The sequence below is a fragment of the Saccostrea cucullata genome, unplaced genomic scaffold, assembly GCF_032062105.1.
Source record: "Saccostrea cucullata isolate Sc308-1 unplaced genomic scaffold, CSIRO_AGI_Scuc_v1 ctg2148, whole genome shotgun sequence".
Taxonomy (NCBI): Eukaryota; Metazoa; Mollusca; class Bivalvia; order Ostreida; family Ostreidae; genus Saccostrea; species Saccostrea cuccullata.
In genome coordinates, this window is record NW_026926774.1 from 12,634 (window position 1) to 28,234 (window position 15,601).

Below are 15,601 nucleotides of genomic sequence, written 5' to 3' on the forward strand. Positions count from 1 at the left end.
CAGGTCCTTAGTCTGGACAGGGGTTCTCCCGAGCTCCACAAAGAATTTTATATAGGCCCGCTATCCCGACTTAGCGTCAAAATTTATTTTATAGCGCCAATCAGATTGTGAGGCTTGATGATCTTTTGTGTGTAATTTCCGTATTTTCAATTCAAATTTTATGAAATTTGCATTAAATGACGTCACAATGAAATTAAAAAATAACGTACTTAATTTACTTAGTTTTCCCACCTTTTCCGAGCTTATACTTAGTTTTCCCACCTTTTCCGAGCACACCGGTGTTTTGTTTGTTGTACTCAGATTCTTAAAATGCCAAATTTATGACTGCTCCGTGTACCCCTGGCAGTGCTGTGCGATACAGAATCGGCGCCATATATCCCGGATTCCACCAAACTTGATGTTACATATCAACATCTCTAAATATTTACTATTTATTCGTATTTAAGAGATGTTATATTACCTCCATATATTGCCCAAATGTTTGGTATTTCGAAAAGCATTTCTACTTGGTCTTTCAAAGGGGCAATCAAGGGACAGCAAACGATGATTTTCTGAGCCTCTTTTCCCATCGCTCTCCGATGGGGAATGACCATCTGATATAGTATACTCTTGCAATAGCCTGTTTTGATAACATGGCAAAACAATCATTGGTGATACAGCGAATACAACAGAACCTTAAAGGAACATATTCTGAAAATTTCAGATTGATTGATGGAGTATAAGAGGAGATATTTGAAAAATCTCGATCTGCCACGGCTATTAATTTTCCCTGACCAGGATTTGCTTACTCATCTCGCACGTTACACGAATGATCGCGCATGATACACGAACGATTCTGCACGATACACGAACGATTCTACACGATTGGTTTGTCTAAAAGTACGATGCAACCACTGTAACAAACACTCAATAAATCTATTGTGGATTTGAAATTCACTGTGAATATCATGCATTAGAATTTCCCGGAATAAATAGTGTCGTCTTATTGGATGCAACGGTTGCTGCCCTCTGGACTAGGGATAAACTCTAACAATTCGGAGAACCTCTGTCTGGAAAGTAGTTCTTGGCAAAACTTAGGCATCCATGTTATTGGGTTCTTTATTCTTGCCACATAAAATTGCTCTCTATCTCGAGGTAACTGTGACCCACATTTAATTTCGTTTAGCCTCCTTCATTTTCTATGAGAGTGTGGTTTGTTTAACGGACAGAGTTCTTTTATACGACTCTCTGTTCTTTGATATTTTTGGGTTGATTTTTCTTTGCTGTTTCCATTTGCTGCAACAGTTAAGGAAACTTCCTTTCCATCGAAATAATACTGGACAAGCATTTGATCTAATATTTGATCAATGTCTGAGTCTTGCAATTGAATAAAAAAAATTATGAAAAATTCAGGTTTTGGATAGGATTTGTTTGTATACTTTCTTCTTATGACTTTCAATGTCTCTGAATTTCCATGATGTTACAAAAATTCCACCATTCCCTTCTCTTATCTTACTTGCGGTTTTCCCTTTTTGAGGGAATATTTCCTTAGTTTTTGGACGAAATTCTTTGAAACTTAAAATATAGTCTTGAATTAGGATATCCTACAATATGATGTAGAAGAAAATCATGCAATCACGCACATGCACTGCAATGTGATTGGCTGAAACTTCAAATGGCTATAACTCCCTTGTTTTTCTAACGAACTGGATGGGAGTTACGACATAGATAGATGTAAGAGACTTCTACAAGAAGGTATGGTCATCATGGACGTGTGTGCATTTGGAACAATTAGAACTGTCCAATAGGGACAAATACCCCCGCTGGGTTTTTCAGAGTAGGTGCCAGTTCAGGAGTATTTTATTGATCTAGTAAGAGGTATTCACTTTTGTCTAATAAAGAGCTTTGCCACAGCATGATAGGCCCATCAAATGTTCGATAATCATAAATTGGTTAGGGTGCAAGAAAATTAAGTAACCTTGATTAACAGAGTGACACAGATTTCAATGATCTAATTTCCATGTCTTATCATGTTTAAAATATTGTACATACATCTCTTGGAGACTTACAATGTAGGGATTAAATAAAACTAATAATACATCATATAATTCTAAACTAGCTGTGTTAGAGCTTAACAAATATCCATCTGCAGCTTTAAATTGTTTATTGCATATTTTATGAAATAATGGAAATGCTACAGTCTAATAAAAAAATATCTAAATTTATTATTCTTTAGACTATAAAATTCAAGTGAGACATTACTGCAATTTGTTGCAAATATATAAAAATTGAAATCTAAAATTCAGTTTTAATCATACATTAAAACATCAATTTGTTTTAATTACATTACACCAATTGAAAGATCTTTATCTGAACTACAGCTATCAAGAACTCTTAATTAACACAAGCAACTATAAGGCCATTTTTTTTTGCCCAACTCCCAAAAGATAAATTAAGATGAGATCTAGAGATGCTCTTGCAAGTTAACTCCCTACAATGAACTCATTAATTTCTCTCTAATTCGACATGCACATTTCTGCTATCAAAAATTCTCCTTGACCAGTGCTTGTCTTGTTTACATGTAATTAGGATTTTCTTATTTCTTCATGATGTTCCTCCTATCTTCCATTCCTTTCAATACTGAAAGTCTTTGTCGGGTTCTTCCTCTTGTACTGTTTCAAATGCATTATATGAAGAGGAGACGTGTTTAAAAAAAAATACCCACTTGTTCCCAGTAAAGTTGGTAAACAGTCAAACTTGTATTAAGAGGCCAGTTGCAAAAGTGGCCACTTATCATAGGTGGCCTTTAATTCCAGTTTGCTATGTTAGCAGCCAGTAAACTAAAACATTAAGAAATCATTTATTTTATTACACAACAGGGTACATTTTTTTGGCTAGGTATAGGTACATGTTTATATAATACCACTTTTATTACTGAATATATTTTTTTAAAAGTGTAATTGGTTTTTGTTTCCTACTGTTCAAAGACATGTCATTCAAATATTCTCTTGCACTCATTAGAGATGACAACACTCTTGTGTTTCCAAGAAACCGGGAGAATTCTTTCAATTTATCAGCATATATGCGCATCACTGACAGACCAACAATGTGTTTCCTTATTTTCAGAATCACTTTCGCTAGCCTACCATCAGATTCCAAGGTATTCAACAGATCGGTAGCTGCTCTGTCCCAGTCTTTTGCTGAACTGTGACATGTTGACAGTGTTTTATCCATCTCGGATAGCTCATTAAATTCACAACCAAACACGACACTTGCCAGTTTTAAAACTGAAAGCGGTACATCTATTTCTATGCATTGAAAATTGGGATTTACCTTTTTTGTTGTTTAAGCCCCCCCCCCCCCCCCCCCCAACACATTTCATTTTAACGTGCACTTCAAATTCTCAGACACCTGTTGGAATTTGGTTATGTCACAACAACGTTCATCAATTTTTTTTAAATCTGGTTCCCAATGACTCGACACGGCTTTCAAACTGGTTCCCTAGCGGAAATGATTATTGTCAACTTTTACATAAAATGTCAGGGTTTCGAGACAGTGAAAATGCGATATCTGAAGAAATATTTCATCAATGAACTTCAAAATTAATAGGCTTCTTTCTTGTATACTGCCACACAAGTATGTAAACGCTGAGAGTGGTGAACACAAAGGTGTTCTGTCAATCTTGCCCACAAATGATTATTGTCAACTCGTACATAAAATGCCAGGGTTTCGAGGCAGTAAAAACGCGATATCTGAAGAAATATTTCATTATTGGACTTGAAAATTGATAGCCTCCGTCCTTTTGTACTGCTAAACAGGTATTTAAACGCTAAGGAATGTTAATGATAAAGTTCTCTGTCAATCTTGCCCACAAGGTACCGAACACACACTTACTAACACATACATACGCACATTTGTGATGCTTTATCCCCTCCGCAACTAGTTGCGCGAGGGGATAATAAAGTTAACATCATTGTTAAGGGTATCAATCAAGCATTTGGCTCCTGCCAAACCTAATTAGTGAGAGGTTTTGATGGTTCCAATGAGACATAAGTACCTTTCAATGAGATTGAAATGAAGACTTCAATTGATATGAAACAACCAGGATTGATAATAACTGACATAGAAACTCTAGCAAGGCCTGAATTAATGTCAGTTTCAAAGACGTGATTGGAAACAGGGTTCCTAAGAGAAAGGGTATTTTGTGCAACACTCAGAAATAAGAGGTTGAAATGTTAGAAATCCTGTGTGAACACAAAACCATCAAAAGAAACTGGCAAGGACACAACATCAAGACTACAGTGAACTTCGCTACAAGTGGCGACAGCATCAGTTGCATTTGCTGAACGGATTGTGCTCTTGTCTATCTGTAACCTAGAAACTACGGATATGCAAGAAATAGATGCACCTGTATCTACCAATGCACGTATAGGGGTGCCATGAATATCTACACTTACACTATTTTTCATGATAGGCATAATCAAAATAACAGAGATTTGTGTTTTCTTCCCCCTATTTGATTTGGTCTTTTTAGCAGAAGTTGTTGGAGAAATTAAGGTTTTGGGTTTGTTAGTTTGACAGCGAGTGTTCGTTGATTCATGCCAAGAATGAGCTGTTTGTGAGGATGCACTGTTACTGTAAGTTTGGTGCCTATCCTTAACAAGAATATGCGCGTTTCCCAATCATGTTTGGTTGTTTGTTTGATTTTTTGGGTGTGTGGTGCCAGTGAAGTTAGGTCTTGTTCTGGTTGACTGACAGACAGACGCAAAATGACGAAATTTACCACAATTAAAGCATTGTACATTAAAAGCATGGCAATTAAATCTGGGAAAGCAAGACTTATCGCATCCCTTGCATCCTTTCCCCATTCATTGACAATTCTGTCTCCTTGGTTCTCTCTGCATCTGCTGCATTGGCGGTTGTTGTTGAAAGATTTGTGGTGGCATATCACTAGTGGGATAAGTCTACGCATTGTAAAGCACAGAGGGCGAAAAGTTCGCAGAGGGCTGAAATTGCGGATAGGTTTGAACTTGTTGAAATTGTCCAAATGTTTGTTTGTTGTTTTTCCATCCACTTTTCTTTTGTGTCTGTGGGATGTTGGGTACTAAGGCATAGGATTCTTCCTTGAGTGACTCTTTCAACTGAGCGACAAGGTCGATTAGATTCAGACTGTTGTCATCTTCTGTCCTACACACAATCTGTGCATTTGCCAGGGAAACAGCGTGACGTAATTGTCGGAAAATCCTTGGTTCCTTTGAAAGAACCTTTTCTTAATTTGTTTCTCGAGTCCCTGAATAGTGAACTGAACTTTATTTTTCAGGTAGTTCGTTGCTCTTGAGAGATAGGTGTTGGTGGATTCTCCATGCTGTTGTTTTATGGAGAGTTAGGAAAAATCCTTTCCTGAGATGCAAATCTGCTTTTTAGACAGTCCTTGAAGTCTTGAAGGTTGGTTCCTTGTTGTGCTGTCAGTGTTTGAAGCCAAGTTTCGGCTTGTACTTCAAGACTGCATCCGATGGCTAATAGGGCTTCATTGTCTGTCGCCTTGTGAAACTTTTGCAAGCTGTCTAAATTTGATAGCACCACGTGAGCTGTCAAACTCTGTCTATGGAAGTGTAAGGGGAGCGTTTCAAACATATTTTATTTTTTGCTATTGCTTGAATATGTGCATATCGGACATGCAAAAGGGATAGAGATATTTAATTATAAAAGGTTAAACATTATAACAGCACACACAAGCTTAAAAAATAACAGCTTACTCTTGAATTAAACACAAATCCCCATAATAAATCTACATGCCGTGTAATATTTATGACATTTTCCCCATCAGATCAGCTCAAGTATGCAGTGACTTGACGTCATATTCTATTATGACGTCATATCTAAGTAGTTGATAGAATAAACTACAGTTTTAACAGTTTGATATTTTAAAGGCAGCCTTATCCTAGCTGCGAACATTAATAAACATTTCAACTAACTGTATACAGATAAATTTTCGTCCCCGCCCTTACCCATTTGGGCGAATTTTTATCGGGGCAAATTCAAAGAATACTGTATAATTTCCTTAACAGAATTATGACTGGGTGAATTGAAAACGGGGCAAATTTGTATAAAAGAGCGAAAATAGTACGGGGTAAAAAAAACCTGTATATAGTATATAGATGGAAAAATCACTTAAAACTTAGTACTAGTTTGAAATTTTATTGGTTTTCAATTTGATGAGCTCAATTTTATCATCAAAATCACTGTCTGACAAATTATTCAGTTCAACATCTTCACTTTGCAGGAATATCTGTAGTATTGCCTGTATATCCTCATCTTCATTGAGAACTCGTTTAGTTTCGTTGTCGTGCCCGGGAAGGTAACGCGAAAAATTTGCTGCAGTCTCATAATCTGCTGTTCTGCAAATGAAGTCTTCTTTAAGTACATGGACTCCAGGTCTTGGCAACCGTTTTCTTGATGAAAACACATTAAATTTCATTTTCAGATAGATATGATGTCTCAATTTGGCCCTGTAAAAAAAACAAATAATATATATGTTAAATTTTAAATTTATTTGAAACTAAAAATGTTATTAACCACTAAAAAAAAACAATTCTTATTCTTTAACATGTCTCATTTCAACAATACATACACAATACATATGTACGATCTCAAAATGCATTATTTTAGTTTGAATTCAGTGTGTACAAATGAAAAAGACTTTTAAGAAGTTCTAATGGGTGAAGTACACAGAACGTTACAATCATCCTCTGTCTACAATTATTAAAAGTACATTTTTTATCAAACATCTATCCTCTTTACAGTTTCTACCGAATATGTTACAAAATGCTTCTTGGTGTAATTAAGATACACATGTATTTGCATTTGTAAATAACTCTTTCGCCATCCTTTGAATCAAGACACTAAACTATATAGGGTACTATGTAAGTACATGATGGATGGCATTACATATGAAAACTATCAAGGACATCAAAATATGACCCTTTATATACACTGTCAATTTACGTATCTTTCCTCAACAATCCCATCTTAACATAATTTAATGAGTGGAAGAGGGAATGAGGGCATCCAATGAGGCCAATACACACAATATAGGTTTGTCCAAAGAAACTTGTCCAAGCTAATCCTGTAGTCCTACAAGTACATTCCGATGAGAGGAAAGGTATTTAACCAGTTCTTTGGGTAGGCAAGAGTACATTAGGCAGGAATATATACATTGATTGCAGCCAATAAGGCGGTTAAGCTTTGGAAAACATGTTCAAACCCCTGTAAATTTCCCCCTTTGATGTATACGACACAAAAAACCTCGTCTATTGACATGTTAGTCTTTCACTAATACATACAGCGAGCTTGTGGGGTCCTCTTGTATATACAGTAAGCTTGTTGGATCCTCTTATATATATACTGTAAAATCGTGGGATCTAATACTGTATACAGTAAGCTAATAGGATCCTGTAATATATACAGTACGCTGGTGGGATCTTCTACTGTATACAGTAAGCTTGTGGGATCCTCTAATATATACAGTACTACTGTATACAGTAAGCTTGTGGGATCTTCTACTGTATACAGTAAGCTTGTAGGGTGCTCTTATATGTATAGTGAGCTGGTGGGATTCTCTAATATATACAGTAAGCATGTGGGGTCCTCTACTGTATACAGTAAGCATGTGGGATCCTCTAATATATACAGTAAGCCCGTGGGATCCTCTACTGTATACAGTAAGCATGTGGGATCCTCTAATATATACAGTAAGCCCATGGGATTCTCTACTGTATGCAGTAAGCTTGTTGGATCCTCTTTTATGTACAGTAAGCTTGTGGGATCCTCCTCAAACTTGATAATGTCTCTCTTTAAACAGAATGGACAGCCCAGCAATACTTAAACAGTCATCAGCATCTTTGGTAAAATAGCTGTTTAAGAAAACTATTACATAAAATACATGTTCAAACATAAGCTGTTCATTCTTTCCTATGATAAAATTAAATGCAATATAAAAATAGCATATGTAAATCTTGATGTTCAATGTGAATGCATTATTATTCAGTTGCAACAAGCTGCACGACATACATATTCAATATGTATGTCTGAACCTAAGAACTTTTCTTATAGAATATACATTACAATGGCGTCTGCTACAAAGACCTCAATGATCTGCCGAATATGGTAATGTACACAAATATTAGTACAGTGTATCAGACGTTTGGTAAAATATGAATTACTGCAACTTTGCTAAGGCTAGAAGTTTTAAAGATGAAAATTCAGTTCAATGGTGGAAAAACAAGACAGAGTCTAACTCAAAAGAATCTACACTTTCAACAACTCAACTTAAGTCAGCAAAGTTAGCAACACTGTTTCAGCACCGGCACGTTATGACTTTTACCGAAATGTTATGCATAGATATCCCAAAATGTACGTGTCCTACAACAAATTCAAACCAAACCTTTCCAGACTGCAAAATTATATAACATATAACAAGCACTGGATAAATTCCAAAAAAAAAATTGTGAAAAACAGCAGTTTCTTCAGATAATTTCATTACAATCATTGTCTCTTTTATCAGGAAGAGAAAAAAATTACGAAACGATGGCTGTAAAATAAAAATCTAAAAGCACTACGTTCCTCCACCTTAAAAAAATTAAACAATAAATTTTCGATTTAATATATACTATTTAGTATTAATATAAGATATATTTTACATTTATAAAGTTCATCAACAGTTTGGCTTAAATTTTTATCCCGAGGATCCCATTCTTGAAGGTTAAAAAGTAATTTCGCCACAAATCGCCGAGCCTTTGCCTCGAAGTCATGTGCCTCCCAACGGATATTTGGTTGTGACATCCCAATCCTGCTTAGGCTTACAAATCTAGGGTTGTTGATTACTTCGAAAAACCAACATCCGTGTAAACTTTAGCGGTTGGCTAGCATATGCCGCCGAAGCATGTTCATTTTGAAAGAGAAAAACGAAGATGAATACAAGTAGTAAACAGGGACCTGAACTTTGTGATACTTAAGAAAGTGTGCCCTGTATGATCCGATCTTTCGGAACGTTTGGTTGTACAAGGGACAGTTCAGTACAAGGCACGTGCCACCCTCGGACGGCCACTCCTTCTGAATCGTATCCTCCCCACAAAGGTCTCCATTTTCTCGTTTGGAAACTTAAGTCAGGTATTTCTGACAATTGATAAAATATTTATCGAAACGACGGAACTTAAGGGTCACTGTTGCGAGCTTAGTTACTTTTGCGGACTGTTCAATGTTGATCAGTCTTAAAAACTGCTTGCAATCATCAATTATCTCTTTTTCCTTTATTCTTTTGGCATATGTCACATCCTAATTTGATAGCAGTTAATGGTGACTGTTAATCCTCTTCATAATCATAACCTGCTTTCAAGTCATATGTGCAGCTTTCACTCCAGAATCAAAGTGCATTGGTTGAAGAGTATCAGACATGCTGACTTCCTTTTCTTCTGCGTTAATGCAGTCCCTGGCATTCACGAGAGGTCGAGCTACTTCTGTCATACGGGCTGAAGTGTAATACTTTCCTTTCAAGAAATTTTCAACAGAACTTGTTGTCTGAATAGGCCTTCCTGAACAGTTGTGGTCGCAACAATTTGCTTTGCTCAGTTTCGTTCGGCGTCGGATGCACTGCAACGGTTGCGAAGAAAATGAACGGAAACTAAATGGGCCGACAGACAGCAAAGCAATATGCACTTCCTTCTTAGAAGGGGGCATAAAAAAAAAACATAGACAATAACAATATGGGCAAAACTCTAAACTTGAATCTGAGTTCAGATTTCTTACAGAAAGAAATCTAAGAACATTGAACCCCTTATTTTCAAAAAAGTAATAGACTCCCCTCGTCTTGAAAGGGACTGGAGTTGTGGCCGTCATGTGAACGAGCTATGGGTTTTTTTGGTTCTGGACCGTCATGTGATCGAGCTAGGGGTACTGGCTGATGGATCAGCTCAGAATTTGATGCTTGAAATAATGCAACTTCTTCATCTGGTCCAGATCCAGGTTTTTTTTCGAGTTCTAAGGGAGGAGGGGCGCATCCCAGACAACTTGCCAAAAACGTTTAACCTATACGCGGGGGAGCGGGTGGTAAGTGTTGACTTATGCTTCATACATATGACTTGTCATGTCAAATTTACATATCCGGGGGTTCAAGGTCACACCTTACATGGCTTGTATTCATTTTTAATAACTGCACATTCCTGGGGCTGGAGAGGATGGGAACAGACACCTACCAGAATCCCCATTATATCTGAGCAAGTACTTATTTATTGACAAGTAAACAAGTAAATTGACAATTCCACAATTTGTAGAATTTCTCAACAAAGTCAGCCTTAACCGTTTTATTATGTGAGATTCATTACCTTTTATATTTCTTTGTACGTTGTTTTTATAAGTACAGTAATTCAAAAGTGTTCAAGGTATAATTCTTAGGTGCCCCTTCCATGTCTTTCAGTACGTCTTTTGTTCTGTTACACCAGGGACTTACAACCTAAGTGTATACGTCCCTGGTTGCTATGCAACATCAGTTTCCATTCCTGAAAAATTTAAAAGAAGTTTATCTTTGGTTAAATATGTGTAAATTTGTCTTTATTATTTATATAGCTAATTAATGCATACTCTCGCAAACTAGGGAAACTGGAAAATCCAAGTCATGGGACAAGCTTCCTCTATTTCAGCATTAGTTGTAACACTGAAATCAGATTTCTCAAGCAATTCCTGTGAAAGAAATCTCCAATTAAAACTCCAATTAAAACTTTTACTCCTATCAAACCATTCTTATGAAGAGATTCAGGTATCCAGTCATCAACTGTTCCAAATGCTTACCTCTGTTGGTATGTACCGAGATACAGGATAGACTAACATAGGCAAAGGCTCTGTGGAGGGGGCCTTAATAACTGCTTCTTAACTTATTGCATTGCCACTGTGTCGTTGTGATTACTGAAATACAATACCACACAGTTTTCAATACATGAAAAATAGAAATCATATCTACATACAAGCTCCTAGTAATTTTTTAATTATCTTCCATCTTCCAGGATGTTCTTTTTCTAAATTGTACACTGCTGTGCAACATCAGTTTCCATTTCTGAAAAAATGTAAGGCAAGTTTATCTTTGACCAAATATTTGTAGCATTGTCAATGCTAAGCTTAACTTGAACACTTGTCCTTTTTATTTACATACATGTAACAAATAAATGCATACTCTTGCAAACTGGGGAAACTGGAAAATCCATAATAGAAGTCATAGGACAAGCTTCCTCAATTTCAGCATTATAACCTAACCCGCTTTTTCCTCCATTCAGCAGCTGCTAAATTTTCTATTAAGTTGATCATTCAATTGTTAATGTGATAGTATAGATTTATATTTATTTTATTGGTTTGTGTAAATAAAATAAATTATTGAGATTACATAAACAGGTTTAAGTTATTTATTAGTTTAAGTCAGTCATGGGTTTCCATAGGTTGTGTAGTATATGCTGTTCATGGTTCATTGGTTTTCATTCCTGGTTGGTTGAAGTTTTAGTGTCAAAGGTAAAGTCTTAGAGGGTATAGTGATATTGGGGTATTTGTTTTATATTCCTGAATTCCTGTTTTGTACATTGTATGTGTTGATAGAGGTTTTGGACATTACTGACCTAGACAGAAAGTAAGACATTATTTATTTATCTTTATTTACCTGTGAGAATGTTGATTGTGTGATAAATTTAAAAATAGTATTTATGTAACATTTAACATTTTTGATGAAATCCATATATAACACAATAATTGGTTCTTAGGGATTTCCTTAGCCATAGCTGCAAATACATACATATATATATATAAAGAACAATAGTTTTGATACCATATATCTGGTAAGATCAATGTTTTGTGTGTTAATTTTTTTTGTGGTGTTTGATTGTGTTTTCTATGAGAACAAATCGTTTTGCACTTATGAGTTTGAGAAATACTGATTTATTTGTTTAATTTGATGCAATATTGATTTTAAAAAATAATTGAGAAAAGCTAAAATGATTCAGTTTTATTATTCTATTTAAATTCATATTTTTTTCATTTCAAGCTAATTGACTATCATTTGTGTTCAATTTGGTGTGATGTTGTAATGTGCATGTATGTTTATTTTATGTTTATGTGTATTTCAGAGCCTGCTGTTGTGTGTATGTGAGATAAATAAATTCATCTGTTACTACCATAGTTATTTATTCCATTGGAAAACCGTAACAAATGGCACCTACATTGGGACTCTAGAGTATGACGAAACCACCTACCGGAACTATATGGTAGAGGTCCAAATTCTCTAGGAGCCTAACCGGAAGTAACCTACAGGAAGCGGCCCTAATTGACAATAACAAATAACAACAACACGTGAAGTGAACTGAGAAAACAAGCAAGGCTGTTTAATGTGAGTCAATTGTGTGAATATTTTTGTTCTTACTTTATTTTAAGAGCTACAGGTATAGCTCTGTGACTTTATTGTGTCAATTATCAATGGGTTCTTGGGCTTCTCTCTTTTTATTGGTTGTGGTTCTGAATTGTTCTCAGTTGTTTTAGTTAGACAACTCAGGGGTTTGGGGCAAGTTTGGTTGTCAAACTTTACAGAGTTAATAAGACAAAAAAATTAAAGCCTTTTTGACTTGATACCTTAAATCCAGGCCATGTAGGAAGTATTTACTTTATTAACATACTATATCTTTATTATACTTTTATTTAGCTAATATCACTGTTAGAAGAGTGAAAGTTTGTTTCATGAATGAATGATATGGAAATAACGTACATTAAACAAATATACAAAATAAGAGCAGAGCAAACACGGACCTCCGAAACATCAGAGGTGGGATCAGGTGCCTAGAGGAGTGAGTATTCCGATTTAAACTTAATTTCAGTTTATGATCTCAGAATAAAAATATATTTATTTGAATCATGAGTATTGTATTATATATAGTACAGTTTATAGTATTTCTTATTAGAAATGTAACCTTATGGGCAGAGGAAAGGGCAAAAAATACATTTTAACAAAATAAATGGCAATTGAAATTCAACAATCCAAAATCTTATAATAAATGGCCATAAATGCAAAACCAACAGTCTTCTTTGCAATACGAATGTACCCTTATTTCAACACAAAGTACCAATATACAATAACCAGAAAAGTAAAACCAGCAGACATAAATTCAAAACGAGCATAAACAAGAGGTCCACGGGCCTTATAGGTCACCTGAGCATCATGCAACAACTTGCAAATGATTGAATTTGTTTAATGTATTAAGCTAGATGCTAAGGCATTCACAATTTTGGAAGAGGAAGTCTTGCTCATCATAACTATGTATTTAGTTTAAATAAAACCTAGGAGCAGAGAAGAAGATTTTCAAAGATTTAATGCATTTTCACTATATAATCAAAAGAGCCCCGCCCTAACACCAGAACCCCTGACCCTGGCGCCATGAGTTTCACAATTTTGGTAGAGGCAATTTTGCTCATCATAATTATTTACTGAATTAAGTATTTAATATCTAGGAGCAGAGAAGAATATTTTCAAACATTTAATGCATATTCATTATATAATCAATATAGAGCTCCGCCCTAACACCAGAACCCCTGACCCTGGGGCCATAAAATTCACAATTCTGAAGAGACACTCTTGCTCATCATAACTATGTGCTTAATTAGTTTATTTAATACTCAGGAACAGAGAAGAAGATTTTCAAAGAAAAAATGCATTTTCACTATATAATCAATAGAGCCCCGCCCTAACACAAGAACCCCTGACCCTGGGTCCATAAAATTCACAAATTCGGTAGAGCCACTCTTGCTCATCATAACTATGAACTTAATTTGTTTATTAAATACCCAGGAGCAAAGAAGAAGATTTTTAAAGAAAAAATGCATTTTCACTAGAACCCCTGACCCTGGGGCCATGAATTTTACAATTTTGGTAGAGGACTCAATGCTGATTACAATCATACAAACATTTTGACTGCTTGATGTCCGGGAGTAAAGAAGATTTTCAAAGATTGCACTATTTTTTGCGGTTTTGCCCGGGGGGGGGCAGGGACCACGGAATTCACAATAATTGCTTTATGCCAAATTTGGTTGAAATTGGTTCAGTGGTTTCAGAGAAAAAGCTGAAAATGTTTAAATATTAACGCACGACGGACGACGACGGACAAAAACGGATAGCAATAGGTCACCTGAGTTTACTATATAAAAACGTTACCATCAGACATGGACCTAAACAAGCGGACGAACAAATAAACCACTAGGTGGCGTTAAGAACGGACAGCATTCGGTAATCTCGGATTTCGGATTCATGACATCAGAGGCCATTCGGAACACTAGTGATGGGACATCGGTTAATTTTCATAATCGATTATCGGTTGGAATCGGTTACTGCTTCCGATGCGATTTTACCGATTATAATCGGATGTCATAGTTTGGTATATAAAAAGCAGACTGTTGCATTAATTATTTCAAATTATTTCTTTAACATGAATTTATTAAAATAGGTAATTTATTGTTTTCTTTGTTGTTTTGCTTATTTCACACTTAATTTATACATACAATTTCATGCATGGTTTAAACTTAACTAAAATTTCCAATAGCCAGGTGTTTTTCTAAAGTTTCAAATTTAGGAGCTTACAGCCAAGTGATTTTTGAACCCTTTGAATAAATCACTGGGTCAATTAATTAAAGTCTAGATACAAAAATACACTTGTGCATTTGTTTAAAATGAAATTTGAAGTTCGATTCACTTTGTAAAATAAATTTCACATAAGTATTTCATCATAAAAAATGAAATTGAATTTAATTAACAATTTTGCTATCGTTTTTTGCAAGGTTATATTCTTAAGCCCCTTTTCCTGGTCATTGGACTATACCATCACATGAATAAGATATTTTTTTTAGTTTAAATATATTTGAAACTTATCTGGAATAAGTAGAAGCCTAATACCACTTCAATTTCATATGACTGAGTAATTGGGAATAATTTAATTGGATATCTACCATGTATAACCGATACACAGAGGAATGGAGGAAATTCGGATTAGAAAAAAAGACGATCGTTTTCAAGATTTCACAAATAATGAAGAACCAGTAAATGGATTAGATGTAGGGTATTAACGAACAATAGGACCATGTTACTTTTATTTTTTAATTGATTGGAAGTTTTAAGGAAAAAAACATGGGGAAAAGCGTCTGTTTTAGTAAGGGGACTTGAATGGTCCTGCAGATTTTTAATTCGCCACGTGGGCGCACAAGTTATAAATATTATGAGCCTACACAAAAATTTACTCGTGGTTCCTAAGCACTTGTGCGTATTAAAAGCACATGCTAATTTTCTTTCATTAAGAATAAATATATTCTAAACTAGAAATAAATAATTCTGGAATGTTCTTCATTAGAAGTATTAGTATGTTTCCGATGATCGATTATGAAAAATTATAATCGATCATCGGAATCGGTAGCATTTTCTCGTCGACAATCGATGTTTTCCGATTATCGGTACAACACTACGGAACACATCTAAAAACACGTGCGCCATATTTGCTGTTTTCTATATTTTTAGCGCCTAAGCGGGAATTTTCCGGAAAGGATGACGGATAGTACT

At 35.3% G+C, this 15,601-nt stretch overlaps 1 pseudogene; it reads right to left on the minus strand.

Annotated features, from left to right (window-relative positions):
* Positions 1–4,943: 4,943 nt before the first annotated feature.
* On the minus strand, positions 4,944–5,613 carry LOC134272629 (uncharacterized; annotated as a pseudogene).
* Between the last annotated feature and the right edge of the window lie 9,988 nt (positions 5,614–15,601).